The following is an 18,409-nucleotide window of genomic DNA, read 5'->3' as shown; positions in this document are numbered from 1 at the left end:
AAAGCAGTCATCCTGCTGCAAAGCAGATAACTCAGGTGTTGGCAGCTGCGTTGGTATTAAACGTGTGTCCGGTATCCACCATTAATTCACAGGGAATTAGAGATTTGCTTGAAGTATTGTGTCCTCGGTACCAAATACCATCTAGGTTCCATTTCTCTAGGCAGGCGATACCGAGAATGTACACAGATGTCAGAAAAAGAGTCACCAGTATCCTAAAAAATGCAGTTGTACCCAATGTTCACTTAACCATGGACGAGTTGGCAAGTGGAGCAGGGCAGACTCAGGACTAATTGACTGTGACAGCTCACTGGGTAGATGTATTGCCTCCCGCAGCAAGAACAGCAGCGGCGGCACCAGTAGCAGCATCTCGCAAACGCCAAATCGTTCCTAGGCAGGCTACGCTTTGTATCACCGCTTTTCATAAGAGGCACACAGCTGACAACCTCTTGTGGAAACTGAGGAACATCATCGCAGAATGGCTTACCCCAATTGGACTCTCCTGGGGATTTGTGACATCGGGCAACGCCACCAATATTGTGCTTGCATTACATGTGGGCAAATTCCAGCTTGTCCCATGTTTTGCACATACATTGAATGTGGTAGTGCAAAAATTTTTAAAAAACGACAGGGGCGTGCAAGAGATGCTGTCGGTGGCCCAAAGAATTGCGGGCCACTTTCGGCATTCAACCACAGCGTGCCGAAGACTGGAGCACCAGCAAACACTCCTGAACCTGCCCCGCCATCAGCTGAAGCAAGAGGTGGTAACAAGGTGGAATTAAACCCTCTATATGCTTCAGAGGATGGAGGAGCAGCAAAAGGACATTCAAGCCTATACATCTACCTATGATATAGGCAAAGGAGGGGGAATGAACCTGACTCAAGCGCAGTGGAGAATGATTTCAACATTGTGCAAGGTTCTGCTGCCCTTTGAACTTGCCACACGTGAAGTGAGTTCAGACACTGCCAGCCTGAGTCAGGTCATTCCCCTCGTCAGGCTTTTGCAGAAGAAGCTGGAGAGATTGAAGGAGGAGCTAAAATGGAGCGATTCCGCTAGGCATGTGGGACTTGTGGATGGAGCCCTTAATTCGCTTAACCAGGATTCACGGGTGGTCAATCTGTTGAAATCAGAGCACTACATTTTGGCCACCGTGCTCAATCCTAGGTTTAAAGCCTACGTTGTATCTCTCTTTCCAGCAGACACAAGTCTGCAGATGTTCAAAGACCTGCTGGTGAGACACTTGTCAAGTCAAGTGGAACATGACCCGTCAACAGCTCCTCCTTCACATTCTCCCGCAACTGGGGCTGCAAGGAAAAGGCTAAGAATTCAGAGCCCACCCACTGGCGTTGATGCAGGGCAGTCTGGAGCGAGTGATGACATCTGGTCCGGACTGAAGGACCTGCCAACGATTACTGACTTCTCGTCTACTGTCACTGCATATGATTCTGTCACCATTGAAAGAATGGTGGAGGATTATATGAGTGAACGCATCCAAGTAGGCACGTCAGACAGTCCGTTCGTATACTGGCAGGAAAAAGAGGCAATTTGGAGGCCCTTGCACAAACTGGCTTTATTTTACCTTAGTTGCCCCCCCCTCCAGTGTATACTCCGAAAGAGTGTTTAGTGCAGCCGGTCACCTTGTCAGCAATCGGCATACGATGTTACTTCCAGAAAATGTGGAGAAGATGATGTTCATCAAAATGAATTATAATCAATTCCTCCGTGGAGACATTCACCAGTAATTGCCTCCAGAAAGTACACAGGGACCTGAGATGGTGGACTCTAGTGGGGATGAATTAATAATCTGTGAGGAGGGGGATGTACACAGTGAAGTGGGTGAGGAATCGGACAATAAGGAGGAGGTGGACATCTTGCCTCTGTAGAGCCAGTTTGTGCAAGGAGAGATTGATTGCTTCTTTTTTGGTGGGGGCCCAAACCAACCAGTCATTTCAGCCACAGTCGTGTGGCAGACCCTGTCACTGAAATTATGGGTTTGTTAAAGTGTGCATGTCCTGTTTATACAACATAAGGGAGGGTGGGTGGTCCCAAGGACAATTCCATCTTGCACCTCTTTTTTCTTTAATTGCATCATGTGCTGTTTGGGGCCAATTTTTTTAAGTGCCATCCTGTCTGACACTGCAGTGCCACTCCTAGATGGGCCAGGTGTTTGTGCCGGCCACTTAGGTCACTAGCTTAGTCATCCAGCGACCTCAGTGCAAATTTTAGGACTAAAAATAATATTGTGAGGTGTTCAGAATAGACTGGAAATGAGTGGAAATTATGGTTATTGAGGTTAATAATACTATGGGATCAAAACTACCCCCAAATTCTATGACTTAAGCTGTTTTTGAGGGTTTTTTGAAAAAACCTCCCGAATCCAAAACACACGCGAATCCGACTAAAAATTTTCAGGGAGGTTTTGCCAAAACGCTTCCAAATCCAAAACATGGTCGCGGAACCGAATCCAAAACCAAAACACAAAACCCGAAAAATGTCCGGTGCACATCTGTTATTATTATGAGATGTACATTATTTGAAACGGAGAATCAGAATTTTCTGTATATACATTGTTGCTATAATATAGCTTTTATAATAAAGATACAATGTATTAAACATTTACTAAATAATGATTGGAAAAAATAAAGTGACTAACTGGTTCATGGTGGACTAGAACTTGTGACTCTCCGCATTGTGCTCTGCTTGCTTACTAGTTGAGCCATTGTGGCTTATTAGTAAACAAACGTCTATATAGATGTTACTGTTACTTAGAATAGACACTTGGTGTGAATGAATCTGAGTCCCCTCTGGGCTGCCTTATATAACTATAAATTGTTATTAAAACTAAAATTAAAACTATCTATAATTCAGTACTTTAAAGGAATACAGTATTAAAACAGAGAGAAAGGCGGATCCATTGACCTCAGATGTGCCATTATGTATTGAGATGCACGTCTTGATACCTCTCTTCCCATGTATCCATATATGAATGTATATAATTAATATATGAACCTCTAAGCACATGAACCCTGGTAAACCCATTGGTACTATACATTTTTAAAAAGCACCTTTTTATATATAACATCAATTTTTTAATGAATGGATTTATTTTTATTTTCTTAAATATTCAGTGAATAAGAGTATAATCACATTATTCAGGTGTATGTAATCAATAGCTCAAGCTGATTGGCTATAGTGAATTTAAATACTCCTCCACCTGCTATGTGTTATTCTACTCCTCCTGAAGAAACTGTTGACAGAAGTAGCAGAGAAACGCGTTGAGGGCTTGACTGTTGCGGGTCTGGTGCTGGTTACAATCCTTGCTATCACTAAGCTGGTGTATGTCCTCGCCCTGCCCTTTACCATTTTGAACATCTACAACCTTCACCCATTGTCGCTGTGCTATAAAAAGCCCCATTAGCAGATGCGCTGCCACGGACCTGCTGTTATTTTTCCCTCTGGCACATCTAAAGAAGGGGTTAAACTTACAGCCATTTGGAGCATCTCTTTCTGCACTTGCCAATGACGGGAAACAGCACCTTACCAGCAACAAGTGAAAGATACTTCAATTGACAGGGGTGAGCGTAACGTACCCACTGCTTCAACTTCTTTTCAAACTGGAATTTGCTAAGCATAGCGTACCAGTATAACAATCCTTGACATTATCAGCACAATTTATAAATGGACTGCAACATTGGTTTAATAAAACCTAGGTACTTTAGTTGAGCACACCCATAATATTATACTTATTCACTGTGATTTATTGATTTTTTGAGTATTAACTTGATGTGTACTAATGATATGATTTATGTAAAATGAATGTATTTTATAAGCGCTCTTTAATTGTTTGGCTTTACGAACATATGCTATATTTTGTCAGTAGACACCCAGATTGTCCTTAGGAGCTGTTTAATGAAATGTTATAAAAATTAACATGTCTATTTAGGTGCTTTGTAACTAAATATATCGGAAAAGCGTCTATCGCCCAATTTTATCAGGGTAAATTAAAGCCCTCCTAGTGAATGTATCCTTGAGCTTCTTGTGCTAATTATAGTAACTAATCATTTCATGTATCAGAATGATTATTATATTCAGTGCTCAGGGACTGCGATGGGCTCGAATGTGGCCCCGGCCTATGCGGGCATTTTTATGCACGATTATGAATCAGACAATATCTTGCCAAAATATGGTGCTAAGATTATTTATTACAAGAGGCTCATAGATTATGTTTTTATGTTATGGAATGGTACTAAGGGGGAGTTTAATTTAATGTTGAGAGAATTAAATACCTTGGAATCGATTGTACATTTTACTGGACATTCCAGAATGGAATCCAGAATTTTTTTGTATGTAGCAGTATTTCTGGAAGGAACCAGATTGGGGACTATCCTTTCTAGGAAAGATATGGACCCAAATACCTTTCTACATGCTGCTAGTAACCATCCGCCTACCCTCAAAGCAAGTCTCCCTGTTTCGCAGTATATGCAGGTTCTCCATAACAATACTAATCCAGCAACAGCTGAAATGCAAATAATGGAGATGAAGGGATGTTTTCTTGATAGAGGATATAAGAAGGATGAAATTGAAAGCTGCCTTGTGAAAGCACGAACCAGGTTAAATACTAAATGTCCCATAAAACACTATCGGATGATCTTTGTAACACAGTATGATGATATGGCACCTGCGATATCAAAGACAATCAGGAGGCACTGGCTCCTAATATGTTCAGAGCCAAAATTTTAAGGAATGCTGGAAGATCCGCCTATGATGGCCTGCAGGCGTGGGCATAATTAAAGCAGATACTCATGCACCCAGCCCGACAAACTGGCAAAAGTGATAGGACATGGCTAAACACTTAGAAACCAGGATGTTTCAAGTGTATTGGATGTGTTACATGCCATTCGCTTATACCGGGCAGTACATTTCTGCATCCCCATACAGGGAAAACAATAAATATCCATTACAAGCTCCATTGTAGATTGATCTTTGTGGTATATATGCTCTTATGTCCCTGCGGTTTGGCATACGTAGGGATGATGACATGTGTGTTCCACGAGAGGATGGTTAATCACAGAATTTCAATACATCTAGCACTACTGTCAGGGGCTACAGATAAGCCGGTTGCCCAGCATTTTCTGACAGCAGGACATCAAGTATCTGCACTGAAGCATATGTAGAATGATTGATTGGGTGCCAGTACCCGTGAGAGGGGGAGGTCGTGCTTTGTTTCTTAGGAAGTTGGAGACGAGATGGATCTTTAGACTTGGCACATTGGCCCAAATGGACTGAATGAGTCTAACCCCTTGACAATTTTTCTGTGTTAGAAAAGGTTTTTGGCCAATGTACTCACTGGTTATGATTCTTATGTCAATATGTGTATGTTTGCCTTTTTTAAACTTTTTTTAGTGTTTTAGTGTTGCTGTTTTTTCTATACAGCCCGGCTCTTGCGATCCCTCATATGCTAGTGTTCTTACATATACAGTGGTATTTTGTTGTCACACGATGTGTCCATATGATTTTTAGTATGGACTTTATAGTATTTCACTTTTCCTATGCATGTAATTTTGCCCATACCTATAATTAGTACTCACGTCTTAGTAAAACCATTTATTACAATAATACAGTCAGGATGTCACTTCCGGTCACAGATGGTGCATTCCACGATGACCAGAATTTGACTGTGTGTTCCACCTAGTATGTGGAAGCTGTGATCCGGCTAGCGGCTGAGCATGGATTAGCGCCACTGTACTGAGGATGTAAGTTCCCTTCTAATGATATTGGATACTGTTTAGTTATTTGGGGCAATTGTGTATGTGTGAGCTGTGTGATGGATTGTTATGAGAAGCATCTTCATGGCTATTAACACTGTGTATGTAATTACCTGCTCAGGTGTGGTTATGTGACGTTATGATGACGTAATTGGTTCCCTTTTTTGGCACCCTTTGTTTGCTCTGTGGTAGATAAGGAGCCAAGAAGGAATGGCCTGCTTTGCTGTTGGATTCATGGGGGATTGGATGGGACTGCTGATGTGTGGCAATGACTCCTGATGATGGTCATCTTATGACTGAAAATGTTTGAGAAATTAAATATCTACACTGAATCTGAGCTAAGTATATGCTGTCTGGATAAATAAATCTTCTGTGTTTAGTCATATGAAAAATCCTGGTGAGTGCTCCATTCTTCAGTTCTATATTTAATCAGAACATATTGCAAAATGAAAACAAAACAAAAAACAAAACATGCAATAAATGTAACACCCCAGTCAGATATGAAATCCTATACATATTTTAGCGGTACTTTAATTTATTTTTAATAAAAAACCATGCAGTGAAAAAAGCTAAGGAGAGATCATTTAGAGCAGGCATTCCCAAGCACGGTCCTTAAGGCACACAAACGGTGCAGGTTTTAGTGATATCCAGGCTTCAGCACAGAAGGTTTAATCAAAATAACTGAGGTACTAATTAAGTTACCTTTGTTCAAGCCTGGATATCACTAAAACCTGCACTGTTGATGTGCCTTGAGGACTGCGGTTGGGAATGCCTGATTTAGAGGAATAGAATTACATTGTTTGATAAATTAACCCTTAGGATCAGCCCCGTAATGGCACCACTTCACCCTGCACTTCACTGACCCCATAACTTATCAACCCAGAGGATAAGCAGATGAGTCACTTCAATCTTGCTCACTAGCTAGTTGCTGCTCACAGTGTCCTACAGATGCTCCATTAGCTCCAACAGCACTAGGAGAGAATACACAGCATCTCTCCCCACACAGTGCAGGAGCCATGAGCCGGAGCAGAGTATGGTTCTGCAACCTAAGGCAGGTATGGCTGGTTCCGCCCCCCATGCCAACCTGTCCTGTGCAGCCACACCACCGGCACACCCCTCCTTTCGCCCTGCTTAGTATTGTTTCATACAAGAAGAAAATATAAACATTGAATTATAGTGCCATGCAGGAAAAAGAAAATACTGATGCATGCTGTAAGCATGAAGAATGCTGATAGTCAAAGCAAGCTAGAATAACTGTGCAAATACCATTGGGTACAATTGGGATTATTAGAATATGGAGATCGGACCCCTGTGGCTGTTTAGAATAAACCTCAGTATTATTTAAAATACATCTCTACTTACATTAAAAATAGGAATGTTAGGATTGTACTGCTCACGTGAGAATTCTACTGCATCTGTTTTATTATACCATTCTAAGTGCTACCTTGTACAGCATGGACATTGTAATGACTAGCATTACTGCCTCACAGCACTGAGGTCATGGGGTTAATACCTACCATGGCCCTAAAAGTGTGGACTTTGTATATTCTCCCTGTGCTTGCATGGGTTTCCTCCGGGTACTCCGGTTTCCTCCCACAATCCAAAAATATACTGGTAGGTTAATGTGTGCATGTACATGTGGTAGGGAATATATTTTGTAAGGTCCAGTTGGGCAGGGACTGATGTGGATGACTACAAAATTCTCTGTGTAGCTCTGCAGAATATGTGTGTGCATCAGTATATAAATAACTGATAGAAAATAAGGGATGCATTCAGCATCATCTGACTGGTGCCAAAATCCTGACACCGCTCTGAACACTGGCAATGGATCACTGACAGATGACATCCCGAATAATAGTATTGGAGTTCTGGATTAGGGTTAGGGCCCAGGGGGTAGGGTTAGGCACTAGGGGGGATTGGGTTAGGCAATGGGGGTTATTCCTAGTCACCACCCTCTGAGGGGTAGCTGCAGCCGACACCCCCAGGGGGTTAGCCCTAGTCACCTTCCCCCATAGGTATGCACAGCACATTTTATTAGGGGGTGCACTGTCGGAGGGGTGTGTCTAGCATCGCCTTTTGGGTGTGTCTTGCACCATCTATTGACGGTCAACGCAATTTAAAATATCCACCCTTGTACCAAAAATAATAAAGCAGATACATTGTCAAATGTTGTGGTGTGCACCAAGCAAACAAACCTGATGGCACTCACTGCAATTACACTGCTCCTCCTTATCCTGGTCTAGCTCCCCCTCTCTTTCCCCTGCAAGCTGCAGCAGCTTACTTACAAGTCAGTCATTTACTGACACTGACAGTTGCAGACTAGTACTGCTGCTGCTGGAAAAACGAATGACGGGTCAATGTTGCTGTCAACTGCCTGCCAGTATTGAATTTGTCTTCCTAAGAGGAACGCTGCTGATCAGAGGGGTGCCTGTACGCACCAGGCAACCCCCCCTCTACACACCTATGCCTCCCCCTGTGGGTTAGTGTAGATGATGGGGAGAGTCTAGAAATACTTACCTTCTCCAATGTCGGGATCTTCAGTGTCCGGATGCTGCAGTAAGTCATGTGACTGCCAGAATCCTGATCATAAATAATAATACCTTGAATCCCAGATGACAGCTTCTATTACATCTAGCACAGTTGGCTAGAGAATGCACATCTGCACCCTTTCTCAAAGCTGTGTTGCCTCATTAATTCAAGTGTTTCCATGGAGCAGTTGTACAGCTCTCTGCAACTCTTATACAGACAACATGACACTGCTTGCTTTATCGAATACTGGGGAAATTAATTTTGGAACCTTGCGTGTATCTTTTAATACACTGAGACTGGAATACTGATCAGGTGAACTTTCCTCTTTAGCCCCTGCAAGTACTTAGTCATCCTATTTTTCAATTTTGGATATACAGTAGATGGCTACCCACAGATTATATAGGAACACATCATTTAGCCTATTAGGTGTTTAACGGTTAGATTTTACATGCATCATAAGAATATTTTTACCAGCAGAATACAGTACACTGCTAAGCATCAATTTGACACTGGAAAAACCTAGGTGGTACTGTGACTGTCGACTCACCATCTCTTGCCACCACCAGAGGTATGTTTTTGTTTCTGGGACTTTGCTAGCCATTCATCCTGTTACCTTGTATAAGGACTGGTAGCATAATGGAGCTACCTGGATGATTGTTTATATATTTTTTATATTGATTACCATGTCTGTGTGAATTAATTAAATTGCAGTATACATTTCATAGCAGTGTTTGTATTATTGCTTTATTTCCTATATATTCTGGATACCACTGCTGATGAGTGAGAGAATTAGGGGGACATATACTGTATACATATCATCATCAAGGGGAGAAAATAAAGGAAGGATGTCTGAAAGATACAATGCTGTACCATCTATCAATTCCCATCCCATTTACCATGAATGAGGGAGTTACATTTAAAACTGACTTATCCCAAAATTGCATTAAGTAGTAGAGAGAGTATAAGAAGTGCAGGGTCTTTAAGGCTTGAATGGCCATAACAAGTCAAGCAAGAAGTTTTAGTACCAGAGAGGCACATCCAATCATGCAGCTGAACAAAAAGACAGGCCTGCTAGTATTTAAGGAAATATGAAATTGCCAACCTGTCTCTGCTTTTAGGGGTAAATTTACTAAAGCTTCTAAAAGAAAGAATTGGTGATGTTGCCCAAAGCAACCAATCAGACGCTATCATTTTCTAAAAGGCCATAGAGAAATGATAGACAATATCTGATTGGTTTCTGCGGGAAACATCACCAATTCTCTGTTTTAGAAGTTTTAGTAAATGTGCCCCTTAGACAGTGCTTTATTTTTTACAACCATAAGAGGACAGTATAGCTTGGAATTTAACAAGGCAATTGAGGAAAACATAAGGCACAGTACAAAACAAAAATACATAAACTCACGGAGCAGTATCAATTTGAATGTCTCTAAGTGAACTAAGAAATAACTCCTAAGAAAGTCAAGATTTTAGAAAGGATAATAATTGTCTACTAATGGGTGGGAATTTACCTCAAAAACAGTTGCTATAATAATAATAATAATAATAATAATAATTTTATTTATATAGCGCTCTTTCTCCAATAGGACTCAAGGCGCTTAACAGATACATAGCATCATATAATACAGAAAATAATGAAATAATGAAGTACATTTTCATAAAATACAGAAGCATGAAGATACTAAAAGGGACATTACGGAAATACTTGAGTAAACAGGAAAGTCTTGAGTCTACTTTTGAAGGATTCTATAGTTGGGGCCTCTCGCACTGAGCGGGGAAGTGAGTTCCATAGAGTCGGAGTCGCATGACTAAAAGCTCGACCCCCAGATGAATTATGGGAGATTCTAGGTACTGCTAAAAGTCCTTCATCTACAGATCGCAGTAATCGAGTGGGGCAGTATGGGGTCTGAAGTTGCTTCAGGTACCTTGGGCCCTGGTCATGTAATGCTTTGAAACTCAGTAAGTCAATCTTGAAGATGATTCGCAATCTTACAGGCAGCCAGTGAAGGGAGTAGAGGATGGATGTTATGTGGCTAGAACAGGGCTAGTTGGTTAACAGCCTGGAAACTGTGTTTTGCACTAGCTGTAAGCATTGCAATTCTATTGCTGGGAGACCAAGGTAGAGGGCATTACAGTAGTCTAATCGAGATGACACAAATGCATGTATGACTATTGGCAGATCATCTGAGGGAATTAAGTGCTTGATTCTGGCTATGTTCCTCAGGTGAAAGAATGAGGATTTGATTGTGGCTGATATCTGATGTTTATGTGTCAAGCCACCATCCAGGGCAACGCCAAGATTCCGCACACGATCAGTGGTCTATAATTCTGAATCCCCGAGTGTAAGTCCAGTTCGTTGGCTATGCTGCAGTCTTGTCCTTTGATGTTGCTGTCATATCATAAGGACCTCTGTTTTATCCAGTTTCAGTCGCAGCCAACTGGCGCTTATCCACTCCTGTAGCTCAGCTAGACAGCCATTTAGTTTTGCTATTGGGTTATCGGTGCCCAGAGCAAAGGACAAGTACAGTTGTGTATCATCGGCATAGCAGTGGTAGACCAGGCCACGGCACCTGATTATTTCACCCAAAGGGAGCATGTATACTGCAAAAAGCATGGGGGATAGTATAGAACCTTGTGGGACACTACATGGCAATGGCACTGGTGGTGATGAGTATAATCCAGACAATACTCTCTGTGACCTGACTGTGAGAAATGATTTGAACCAGCGTAGGACTGTACCATCCAGACCACAGAAATGTATCAGTTGCTCAATCACAAGCCCATGGTCCACAGTATCAAATGCTGCCGAGAGAGCCAGAAGGATTAATATTGAACAGTCACCTCTGTCTCTTGCCATCAGAAGATCATTTAACACACACATCAGGGCTGATTCAGTGCTATGTCTTCTCCTAAATCCTGATTGGAATGGATCATAAGTATCATGGGTTGTCAGGCGGGTTTCCAGTTGATTTGCAACCACTTTCTCAATAACCAGTCCTAGGAAAGGAAAGTTTGATACCGGTATGTAGTTGGTCGTGCAGTCAGGATCTAAATTAGTTTTTTTAAGAAGCAGTCTAACAATTGCATCCTTTAGGGGTCCAGGAAAAATGCCTGTCTGCAAAGAGCATTGAACAATTTTTGCAAAGACAGGACCAATTATATCCATACAACCTATTAGAAGCTTGATTGAGGCCGGGTCCAGATCACAGGTGGTGGGACGCAAAATCCGAGCAATTTCAGCAGTGTCCTTTACATCCACTGGGTCAAAGCTGGTCCATGAGGCAGGTGGCTTATATTGGCAGGCTTTGTAGTTTGGCACTCCTTTGATGGCACTGTGGAGATTCCAGCCTGGTTGGTGGATATTTTATCTGCAAAGAAGTTTGCAAATTCGTTGCATATTGCCTGGGAGAGGGTTTCATCAGTCTGCAGGCATGCTGGCTTACAAAGCATCTTCACTGTGCGGAAAAGTTGAGCTGGCCTATTCTTTGCTGCTGTGATCTAATTTGACAGGAACTGTGATTTCTTACGAGTGATTGTCAATTGATATTCTTCGTTATGCTTTATTAGATTTATTTTGTCATCCACTAGGTTAGTCTTCCTCCATCGTCTTTCCAGTCTACACCCCCTTTTCTTGAGCTCACTAACACTGTTGTCGAACCATGGAGCTTGACGTTGCAGTTTATGAGGTCTTATACGCACAGGGGCGATAATATCAATTGCAGCCATAACATCCCTATTATAATAATGGACTAGGGAACAGGGATCTTCACAGGGACCCAGTATAGCAGAGAGATCCAGATTTGCTGCAAGAGCCTGAGGAGTCATACCCCTCCTTGTACGATACCTAGTCAACTCCATGGACAGAGATCTTATTTGAGGGGTTGCAACTGAGAACCAAAGGGAGTAGTGGTCTGACCAGATGACTGGGTTTATTTTTAGGTCAGTGACTTCTAATCCAATCTGAAAGACAATATTGAGAGTGTGACCACTTTTATATGAGGCAGAAGGAATGACATGTGTGAAGTCCAGACCATTCATTGTGCACAGGAGGTCTTGGCCGAGGTGTGAGAGCTCATCATCCACCCATGCATTGAAATCCCCGAGAATGAGCCATCTTTGATGTTCCAGAACCAGGCCAGCAACAGTGTCTGCAATTTCTTGTAGAAATATCTTTCCATCTCCAGGGGGCCGGTAAATGAGAAGTACTCTGAAACCTAATCCTGTCGAACTCCGGGCAGCAATGCACTCGAATGAGCGAGTAATTTCAATAGGGTGGACCCTAAGTTTAAGTTCTTTTTTGAAGCAGATAGCCACCCGCCACCCCTGTGGTCCAGTCTTGGGTTGTGGATGACAGAGTAGTTTGTTGGGATCACAGCCTCCAATATAGGTGCTGCATTTTCATCTAGCCATGTCTCTGTAATACAGGCTAGATCTGCAGATTCAATAAGGTCAGTAATTGTTGCAGTCTTGTTTCTTATAGATCTGGCATTACAAAGTACTACCTGATTGCGCATACCAGAGGGCCTTCAGTTTTCTTTATGTTAAGTGCAGGAGCTCTAGGTATGGGGGTCACAAAGCGAGAGTTGACAGTTCTGTTCTTCCAAACACAGGGCCGTCTTTTGGGTATCACTTCTATTTGATTGTTCTTTGAATATGGGGGTGAGCAGGTGGGCAAAGGACATAGGTGATTACCGGGGGAAATACATTTCTGGCCTGCTCGCTTCCCATGAATGCGCCTGTGTTTTATTTTTAAAATGCCAAGGGATTGGAGAATAGAATCCTGTGATGGTGTGATAGGAACTGTGGAACGTGGTGGGCGGAGTGAAAGAATGAAGCTGGAGGAATATGTAAACATTTGGTCATTAATGACACATTACTATAAGTATGATCTGCATATGATGATGAGAGAGGGAGAGAAAGCAGTGCGTTTTTTTTTTCCTTTTTGTGTTTTGTTTTCCCCCAATTCGGTATGTGATCCAAAATTATAATGGGTTTATGAACAAAGTTATTGCTATAACCTATTGGGTATATTTGAAGCAAGTGATAAATAAAATAACTGCTGATTTAGTTAATTATCCTAGGATAGGCAGTCTTGTGGAAAGGTGTTAGAAGCCAATTCCTACTGTGTAGGTGTGAAAATTCTCTGTGTGAGAGGCCTTTGAAGTAGATATATTGTGGGGTAGTGATAATGTGTCCTGGGGAATGGATCCTGATTTGAAACAGTGAGCCTTCAGCAATTCAGAGCCTGAATATACTGATATTAGTTGATTAATGCATTAAGTCAGTTATTTGTTGCTCAGAGAACGGAGGTGGATGATGTCTAAGTGAGGGGCTGGATGGAGCCAAAGATAGGTTTTAGTCCACAGTACCTTATCTGGGATGTCCAATGCAGAGTACACCAGCTGCCAAACTGAAGGACTTCTCAGTGGAGGTATGCAGAGGATTCAATCCAGGATTCAATCCAGTGTGTATCTCAGCGCAGGAATGCAATCCGTTGGTTTTGATGAGATGTCCGCGTAGAGTAGTACAAGTCAAAGGTAAGTCCTTGGATATTTATGATGATTCATAGGTCAGTTGTGGTGAATTTAAGCTGTTTTACGGATATGATCAGGAGCATGCAAAAGGTGAGGCAGCCATGTTGGGCGCCAGACTGAGTATCCGCTTTCTCCATTCCATCTGTCAGGGTGACAGCAGGATCTATAAGGTAGGGGCTCACCACAGTGATTGAGGCCCCAGAGTCTCTTAGGCCTTCCCCCTGCAGGGGTCCAACGTGGACTGGCTGCAGGTGTCTCCACATATTGTGTAGGGGCTGTTTGGCCATGCAGGTGACTCTCTCCGCAGAGTGCACCTGTCTATCACCACACTCCATCGGACTGACGGGAGGGGGAACAGTCTCTATAGGCTCATCTCCACTCATCAAACAAGCAAGCCGGGCTCCAGCACTCGGATTTGGGGCATGAGGCTGGGGTGCTTGGGATGCAGGACAGTTCATCCTCAGATGTCCGATTTTCCCACAGCTGTAGCACTTCTTCTCCAGTCATGGCACCGATGATCTCTGATCAGTTGCAGGGATGGTGCGGTGCGGTTGCTGGCCAAGAGCATAGATGTGGGTACTGTATATATATGTCCAAATACAATAAAGATAATATCTGGCAAATGTATTTGAATCATGTCAACATCTAAACTAGCATCAGACTTTGAAGCATTCAGTTAAGAAAAAGAGGCTCAACTGTAGTTATTCAATAAGTCATGAAGGCAAGACAATGAGGTGAAGGTCTCCAAAATGAATGAATATCATTGGGGGAAAAGGCAGAGCTTGTGACATATGGTGTGAGCCAACTGTAGCAAACAATATACCCGGCACCATGTAAGTCTTAGATTACTCAGGAAATATAAAATATCGAAGGTACAATAATCCCTTTATTTTACACATAATACATGAAGCTACACTTCGAATTAGCAAGACCCCTATATTTGATTTTCATTGACTTACTTACATCAGGCTTTGTTCCACAAGACTGGCGTATAGCAGAAGTAGTGCCGATATTTAAAAAGGGAAGTAAATCTGAACCGGATAATTATAGACCTGAAAGTCTTACATCTATAGTGGGGAAAGCACTGGAGGGTATTTTAAGTGATAGTATACAGGAGTTCCTTGAAACCAATAAGGTTATTAATAGGAACCAATATAGATTTGTGAAGGATAGATCATGTCAAACAAACTTAATAGGCTTTTATGAAACAGTTAGTGCAAACCTAGATCAGAATAAGGAGGTGGATGTAATCTTTTTATTACCGCACATGAGACTTATCTATAAGTTAAAAGAACTTGGGCTAGGGAGCACAATATGCAATTGGGTTAGAAATTGGTTGGATAAAAGGGAGCAGCGAGTGGTGGTAAATGGGACTTTTTCAAAATGGACTGAAGTACTAAGTGGTATGCCACAGGGATATGTACTTGGACCACTACTGTTCAACATCTTCATAAATGATCTAGAGGTAGGACTAGAGAGCAAGGTGTCAATTTTTGCATACGATACAAAACTGTGTAAGGATATAAACTCACAGGGGGATGCTGAGTCTCTTCAGAATGATTTATTTAAACTGGAAGCATGGGCAGCAAAATGGAGAATGAGATTCAATATAGACAAATGTAAGGTAATGCACTTTGGAAGCTAGGACAAACATAACATTTACACACTATATGGGGAAAAACTAGGGGATTCTGTATTGGAAAAAGATCTAGGTGTTCCCATAGTTAACAAACTGAACAGTAGTACCCAAAGTAGGAATGCAGCAAAAACAGCAAACAAGGTATTAGCATGCATAAAACGGGGAATTGATGCAAGGGATGAGAGTGTTATACTCCTATTATATAAATCACTAGTGAGGCCACATCTCGAATACTGTGCACAATTATGGGCACCATACTATAAAAAGGATATCCTGGAACTACAAAAGGTTCAAAGACGGACAACCAAATTGATTAAGGGGATGGAGATGCTAGAATACGAGGAAAGGCTTGATAGGCTAGGCATGTTTACACTGGAAAAACAAAGATTAAGAGGGGACATGATTAACATTTACAAATATATAAGGGTATAAGGGGACAATACAAAGAGCTAGCTGGGGACTTGTTTTATTGTAAGATCAACACAAAGGACACGCGGAAACTAGAGATGTGCACTTGAAATTTTTCGGGTTTTGTGTTTTGGTTTTGGGTTCGGTTCCGCGGCCGTGTTTTGGGTTCGACCGCGTTTTGGAAAAACCTCACCGAATTTTTTTTGTCGGATTCGGGTGTGTTTTGGATTCGGGTGTTTTTTTCAAAAAACACTAAAAAATAGCTTAAATCATAGAATTTGGGGGTCATTTTGATCCCAAAGTATTATTAACCTCAAAAACCATAATTTCCACTCATTTTCAGTCTATTCTGAATACCTCACACCTCACAATATTATTTTTAGTCCTAAAATTTGCACCGAGGTCGCTGGATGACTAAGCTAAGCGACCCTAGTGGCCGACACAAACACCTGGCCCATCTAGGAGTGGCACTGCAGTGTCACGCAGGATGTCCCTTCCAAAAAACCCTCCCCAAACAGCACATGACGCAAAGAAAAAAAGAGGCGCAATGAGGTAGCTGTGTGAGTAAGATAAGCGACCCTAGTGGCCGACACAAACACCTGGCCCATCTAGGAGTGGCACTGCAGTGTCACGCAGGATGGCCCTTCCAAAAAACCCTCCCCAAACAGCACATGACGCAAAGAAAAAAAGAGGCACAATGAGGTAGCTGTGTGAGTAAGATAAGCGACCCTAGTGGCCGACACAAACACCGGGCCCATCTAGGAGTGGCACTGCAGTGTCACGCAGGATGTCCCTTCCAAAAAACCCTCCCCAAACAGCACATGACGCAAAGAAAAAAAGAGGCGCAATGAGGTAGCTGTGTGAGTAAGATAAGCGACCCTAGTGGCCGACACAAACACCGGGCCCATCTAGGAGTGGCACTGCAGTGTCACGCAGGATGTCCCTTCCAAAAAACCCTCCCCAAACAGCACATGACGCAAAGAAAAAAAGAGGCGCAATGAGGTAGCTGTGTGAGTAAGATAAGCGACCCTAGTGGCCGACACAAACACCGGGCCCATCTAGGAGTGGCACTGCAGTGTCACGCAGGATGTCCCTTCCAAAAAACCCTCCCCAAACAGCACATGACGCAAAGAAAAAAAGAGGCACAATGAGGTAGCTGTGTGAGTAAGATAAGCGACCCTAGTGGCCGACACAAACACCGGGCCCATCTAGGAGTGGCACTGCAGTGTCACGCAGGATGTCCCTTCCAAAAAACCCTCCCCAAACAGCACATGACGCAAAGAAAAAAAGAGGCGCAATGAGGTAGCTGTGTGAGTAAGATAAGCGACCCTAGTGGCCGACACAAACACCTGGCCCATCTAGGAGTGGCACTGCAGTGTCACGCAGGATGGCCCTTCCAAAAAACACTCCCCAAACAGCACATGACGCAAAGAAAAATTAAAGAAAAAAGAGGTGCAAGATGGAATTGTCCTTGGGCCCTCCCACCCACCCTTATGTTGTATAAACAGGACATGCACACTTTAACCAACCCATCATTTCAGTGACAGGGTCTGCCACACGACTGTGACTGAAATGACGGCTTGGTTTGGACCCCCACCGAAAAAGAAGCAATTAATCTCTCCTTGCACAAACTGGCTCTACAGAGGCAAGATGTCCACCTCATCATCATCCTCCGATATATCACCGTGTACATCCCCCTCCTCACAGATTATCAATTCGTCCCCACTGGAATCCACCATCTCAGCTCCCTGTGTACTTTGTGGAGGCAATTGCTGCTGGTCAATGTCTCCACGGAGGAATTGATCATAATTCATTTTAATGAACATCATCTTCTCCACATTTTCTGGAAGTAACCTCGTACGCCGATTGCTGACAAGGTGAGCGGCGGCACTAAACACTCTTTCGGAGTACACACTTGTGGGAGGGCAACTTAGGTAGAATAAAGCCAGTTTGTGCAAGGGCCTCCAAATTGCCTCTTTTTCCTGCCAGTATAAGTACGGACAGTGTGACGTGCCTACTTGGATGCGGTCACTCATATAATCCTCCACCATTCTTTCAATGGGGAGAGAATATGCAGTGACAGTAGACGACATGTCCGTAATCGTTGACAGGTCCTTCAGTCCGGACCAGATGTCAGCATCAGCAGTCGCTCCAGACTGCCCTGCATCACCGCCAGCAGGTGGGCTCGGAATTCTGAGCCTTTTCCTCGCACCCCCAGTTGCGGGAGAATGTGAAGGAGGAGATGTTGACAGGTCGCGTTCCGCTTGACTTGACAATTTTCTCACCAGCAGGTCTTTGAACCCCAGCAGACTTGTGTCTGCCGGAAAGAGAGATCCAAGGTAGGTTTTAAATCTAGGATCGAGCACGGTGGCCAAAATGTAGTGCTCTGATTTCAACAGATTGACCACCCGTGAATCCTTGTTAAGCGTATTAAGGGCTCCATCCACAAGTCCCACATGCCTAGCGGAATCGCTCCGTGTTAGCTCCTCCTTCAATGTCTCCAGCTTCTTCTGCAAAAGCCTGATGAGGGGAATGACCT

The sequence above is a fragment of the Pseudophryne corroboree genome, chromosome 2 (genome assembly GCF_028390025.1).
Source record: "Pseudophryne corroboree isolate aPseCor3 chromosome 2, aPseCor3.hap2, whole genome shotgun sequence".
NCBI classification, from domain to species: domain Eukaryota; kingdom Metazoa; phylum Chordata; class Amphibia; order Anura; family Myobatrachidae; genus Pseudophryne; species Pseudophryne corroboree.
The sequence above is the reverse complement of the archived record's forward strand: the minus strand, read 5'-3'. Positions refer to the sequence as shown.